Here is a 5,864-nt window from a genome sequence, read left to right on the forward strand (position 1 = left end):
GCATGTGTGAGGCCCGGGTTTGATCCTTAGCACCACATGCAAAACAAAGATGTTGTGTCCGCCGAGAACTAAAAAATAAATATTTTTAAAAAAATTCTCTCTCTCTCTCTCTCTCTCTCTCTCTCTCTCTCTCTTTAAAAAAAATGTTATAAAATATCTTTTAGTAAATCTCCATCCCTTACAGTTACATTTACATTTCCCATCATGACTTTATAATTCCTAATGACTCTAATAATTAATGTTTAATCTCAGTATGAACTCTGAACCTTAATTTTATAAAGCTTAATAGAATGGCAGGTTTCATACATATTCTTTGAGTCTTAATGAGATATATACTCCCTGTAGCCAAGCTTCTGCCTGGGATTTTTGTTTAACTTACAGTTGATGGGGCTAAGAACCTATGTATGGCTTGTCTTGTATGTGAATAAAATGATCTTAAAAATTAAAGGAGGTAATGAGGATTTCAACATGATCTTTCCCCTCAGATCTACTTGAGACATATGAACTTTGTAGAAACAGCACAATTACATCCCAAGAAGAAATAGAAAAAAAGTTTTAGTTTATCCAACTACCAAATTAAATGCAATCTCTACAATAAACTCATGTTAGACAATTTTTTGCAGGAATGTTCAGAGGAGAAATTATTAGATTACAAGAGTTGTACACAAGCCAGTGGATTAATCCTAATACTTTTGACTAACTCTATGTTAATTAATAATAGGCAGATGGACATGGTTGGAGGAGGTGGATCATTGGTGGTGTGCCTTGGAGATTACATCTTGTTCACCCAGCTCCTCCCTTTCTCTCTACTTCTTGGACAGCATCTTCTGGGCTGCCTTCTTCTGCCATACACTTCTGCCATAATGCTCTGCTTCTCCTCAAGCCCAGAGCAAAGAAATCTGTCTACCATGGCCTGGAACTCTGAAACCATGAGTCCAAAATAAACTTTTCCTCCTCTAAGTTATTCTTGTCAGGTATTTTGGTCACAGAAATTAAAAGAAGACTGTTACAGGGACATACCATCTTTATTGTTGATTTCATTTTAAATCTGATCCCATGGGCTGAGCATGTTGCTTAGTAGCAGAGCTGTTGCCTAGCGCACATGAGGTCCTGGGTTTAATTCCCAGCATCCTGAACATACATACACACAAGCTGATTCCAAAGATTCATCTCAATACCTTTGTTTCTTTAAACATTTACCTTCATGGGCTGGGGATGTGGCTCAAGCGGTAATGAGCTCGCCTGGCATGCGCAGGGCGCTGGGTTTGATCCTCAGCACCACATAAAATAAAATAAAGATGTTGTGTCCACCGAAAACTGAAAAATAAATATTAAATAATATTCTCTCTCTCTCTCTCTCTCTCAAAAAAAGATTTACCTTCATAGGTTATGATTTCAATAGAAATATTAGGTAAAAAAATGATGGAAATATTGCATAAATTTCTATAGAATCTAGGAGTTTGAATTTCTTTTTTTTCCACCTTTCCTTTGAGTCTTTTATTTTGAGTTCTTACAAAAAGAGAAAAAACACAGAAGCCATAACCAGAGGAATAGGCTTGGGGCCAGCCAGAAACCAAGTGCATGGGATGGGCACACACTTGGCATCACTGGGTCTATAGAGCAAAGTGTTGGGAATTCTCAGCCTTTGGACATGTTGGATGTATTGGGGGACAAGTCACTTAATATAATTGTACACATCTATATGAAGTGCCCTGTGTTAGTAGGGTTAGTGGGGCAAACTCCCAAGGCCCCTCCTCCTCAGCCTAGGGTTCTGGCAGGCTCACAGGCTTGGGCAGCATGGGGATACTGCATTTGCCATATTCTTCTGCAGAGGGAGAAGTTAAACATTCAGTCTCAAGCCACTTAGGCAGAAGTCAGAGGACTAAAGATGGTCCGCACTCCATTAGGAACCCCCTGTCTTGTATCCAGCCTCTCACGTAGTCTGCTCTTCTGTCTTTTTCTTTTTTCTTCTTTTTCATCTGAAGAAGTGATTCGGTGTCTTTGGTTGAGGCTTTTTTTTCTTTCTTCTTTTCTTTTTCCTTTTTGTCCTTGTATTCCTTACCTTTATCAGATTTCTTCTTCTCTTTTTGGCTTTTTGAGTCATTTTGCTCTCTACCCTCAAACTTCACCATCACTGCTCCCCTTCTGGATTTTCCTTGGCCCCTTAGGAGGTGAAATATCCCTTCCCCTTTTTCTTTGCTTTGTCTCTCATTAATTTCCCTTTGGAAGGTCTAGAGGCCTTTTCTGAAGAAATAGTGCTCTCCCCACCTTCTCCAGCCACCAGCTGCTGCTTCTTGCTCTTGGGGGCTGTGGTAGCTAACTGGTCTCCCGACAGCTTCCGCTTCCGGCTTTTCCTGCTGATGTTCTTGGCAGCATCTGCAGGCTTCTTCCTTTCCTGCTCCAGTACCTCTGTCACAACCTTCCTCAAAGCATCCCACATCTGGGCCTTACTCAGGGGCCGGTCACCCCCAGGAAGTACTGGGTGGTACTGCCCTGCAGTGCCTGTGTTGAGTCTATGGAGCTATGGGCTCCCTTTGTGGGCTTCACAGATGTGGCGCCTGAGGTGGCTTCCTTTATACCTGTTTTAAAGGTAATGGTGCCTGCTTGCTGAGACTCCAGTCTGCTGTCTGTGTCATCTTTGTTCACCAGAGTAGAGGAAAACAAGGGGCTGCAATCTGGCTTTGCAATCACTTTGGAAGCCTGGTAATTGGCGAGGGTCTTCCTCTGGGAAGGGGCCACCAATTCATCCTCACTGGACTCTGCTGATGACTCCTTCAAAATATTCTTCATCAAGGGGGTTTGACCTACAGAAGTGGAGGACTGCGTGGGAGGAATCAGGTCCCCATCCTGGCTCTCAGAGGAGAAGTGTGGGATGGTGCTATCAGAGACCCTGTCTTTCCTCAGGGTGTTCCCACCTTGGGCCTGTGTAGGAGTAGCAGCTGGGCCAGGTGGACTATGACCATTAGGGTCGACAAAAATCAGAGAGGATTTAATCACCTGGATTGATGGCAGTTCTTCACCACTGCTGTCTGAGGACACCTCTGCATTCTCAGTGGGTCTTGATGTCAGGGCCTTGCCTCTGGACGTTTTGGAGGTACCATCCTGGTTGGGTGTTACTACAGGGAAATCTTCATGACTCATAAATGACTCCTTGCTATTCTCCAACTCCTTTATTGGCTTCTTGGCCTCCAAGGTTGTGGTCATGGCTCCTCCTCTGACTTGGGATATCATATCCTCCAACTTCCCAGGTCTTTGGGCTGCCCCTTTCACTGAAGACCCTTGGTGGCAGCTGGTGAGGCTTTCGCATCCATGTTTGTCTCAAAACTAGAGCTGGAGTTATCCTCACTGGAGCTGGAAGAATTCTCACTGGAGCTAAAGGGATCGTCACAGGAGCTGTCAGCTGGGCCCACTGTCATGGTCCCAAGCTTGGTAGAGGATCTGTGTTCTGGGACAGTTCCCTCCTTCTGTGTCTGACACCATGATAGTATTTGCTGAGGGCTCTGTTGACTTCTTAGGTGTATTCCCAGAGAGTGTATGGACCACTGACTTTGATGGGCCAGGATGTGACACAGAGTTCACTATCTTAGAAGATTTCTTGGGCTTTGACTTGGCCTTCTCTTTCATGCTTAATGGCAAATCTGCCCCCACAGCTGAGACATTGGTAGATGTGAGTCTAGAGGTAGCTTTGACAGTTTCGGCTTCTGCCTCTTTTTCCTCTTCTGAGCTCTCCGAACTGCTGCTGCTGCCTGATGCTTTGGTCTTCTTGCCTTGCAGGGCTGCATCTTTCTCTGCCTTAAGCTTCCAGCCAGGCTCTGAGGTCTGTTGCCAGTGTGTATAGATGTCCAAAAGAGTAAAAGGCTGAGGCAAGCATCTTTTCTGGCCACTCTGCTCTTTCACTGACTGTACCTCACGTATATATCCTGACTGCACCAGATGCTGGTAGATCAGGAGAAGGAGCTCCTTCCGCTTCCTTGCTTCAGTCATGCCTGCAACCCAAGACAGCCGGCTCACCTGCAGGCCACCCCACGTTCTCCTGGGCCCTTAGATCTTTCGCATCCCACTTCCAGCTTCTCCTTTCTGAATTTCTTGTTTGAGAACAAAGAACAAAAAAAAAATACTGTTTTCAGAGCAGAATCTAGTAACAAAATATTCATCTTACATGTTTTCAAAGGAAAGCAAATATAAATTGAAAAAATTAAGATATCCCATTTGTAAATATAATTTGCAAATATTTTCTCTGTAGCTGGTCTTTTTACTTTCCTGTCCTCCCTTCCTTTAAACTGCTTAATAGATTTTCTATCTCTGGGACAGTGACAGCAGCAACTTTAATTTATTAATAAATAGGTTTGAGAACTCTTGGAGCTTTTTTTTAAAAAAGTATTTAAAATAAAAATGAATACCCAGTGTCCCATATGTCAAGCTGATTCTAGGTAAAGTCCTTCTGTGAACACATGCATTTCCCAATAAAAACTCAGGTCAAAATATCAAAATAAAAATGATAACAATTTTGCCAAAGCCTCTTTTGTATAAATGCTTCTGGCAATATAAGAAGTTAACAGCATTATACTTCACAGGAAGCTTTTTGTTGTTCTTAACTGTATTTGATTGAAATTCATGGGGGAACAGATTACTAAAAACTAAATTGAATGCATGTGCGTTTTCTTGAATCAAACTCATCTGTGCATCTGATGGAAAATATAGCACATCTAAATATGCTGTAAGGGAGTATGGCACAAATTATGGTCCTCATGGAGAGGAAACCCATTATCCTATATCATGATAGTTTCAAATACAGTAAACAATGAATTCATTATTATTACTGGATTTTAAGCCAGAATAAATCTCTTAAGTTTTATAGTAAAACCATGCAAAAAAAAAAAAAAAACCAAAAAAATCAACCATGCTAGCTCTGGTAATGCTTTCCTAATGAAATACCTTGAAATGCATACCAATCATACCATAAACTACACTTAAAGGGTTAGTGATTATGGCTCCTCTGAGGACAACAGTGAAGTATTACTACTATTTTCCATTTCAAAAGGAAATATAAATTGAAGGCCATAAACCAAATTTCTTTCCATTTTTTAGAAAATGGATTTGAAGTTTAATATATCACAAAAGCTCAGTAATAGTTTCATTTTCACTCCAAAGTGGGAAGTATTGTCTGCATTCTGTGTTCTAACAAATATCAACTCTTGTAGGTGAAAAATGAGCAATTATGTAGCTCAGCATGGCTCCCTTCAGGCAGGTAAATATCTACAGATTGTACTGGTTATGGGTCTCTTCTTAAGGATCTTTAGTTAGACGGGTTCTGAAATCAAGGACCAGGTCTTAAACTCCACTTGCCATCTATTGCTGTATAAGAAAATACTTCAAAATCAGTGACTTAGAAGAGAAATCATTTATTTGTTTTCTCAGTGTTTTGCAACTTGAGGAAGGCTCTTTGGGGCAGTTCATTTCTCCAGCAACTGAAATACACTGACCTGACTTAATCACTGTAGGCTCAACTCTCAGATGTCCTCACTGCTATGATGGCTAAGATGATACTAAGAGTTGGTTTGAAGCTCACTTAGAACTCTTAATGAGGTCTCAGTTCTCTATGAGACCTCTCCATGTGCTTGGTTGTGCTTCTCCGTGGTCTTAGAATAGTTGCATTTGAAAGATGTCCAACTGCCCTCAAAGAGTGAAAACAGATGTTGCCAAATCTTTATGCAATTTCTAACACATAGTACTGCGTATGCAACAGGTTCATATTTAAGAGGAGGCCTTATAAAGATCTCAATACAGGAAAGTATTGTAACTGATTATTATGTACTTCAGCACTATGCATACAGATGGTACTAATTGAGTAGTAGTTATATGAG

General features: G+C 41.3%; 1 pseudogene; it reads right to left on the reverse strand.

The window, feature by feature from the left end:
* Nucleotides 1–1,347: 1,347 nt before the first annotated feature.
* On the reverse strand, nt 1,348–4,490 carry LOC107144438 (annotated as a pseudogene).
* Between the last annotated feature and the right edge of the window lie 1,374 nt (nt 4,491–5,864).

Source organism: Marmota marmota, unplaced genomic scaffold, assembly GCF_001458135.2.
Source record: "Marmota marmota marmota unplaced genomic scaffold, marMar, whole genome shotgun sequence".
Classification (NCBI taxonomy): domain Eukaryota; kingdom Metazoa; phylum Chordata; class Mammalia; order Rodentia; family Sciuridae; genus Marmota; species Marmota marmota.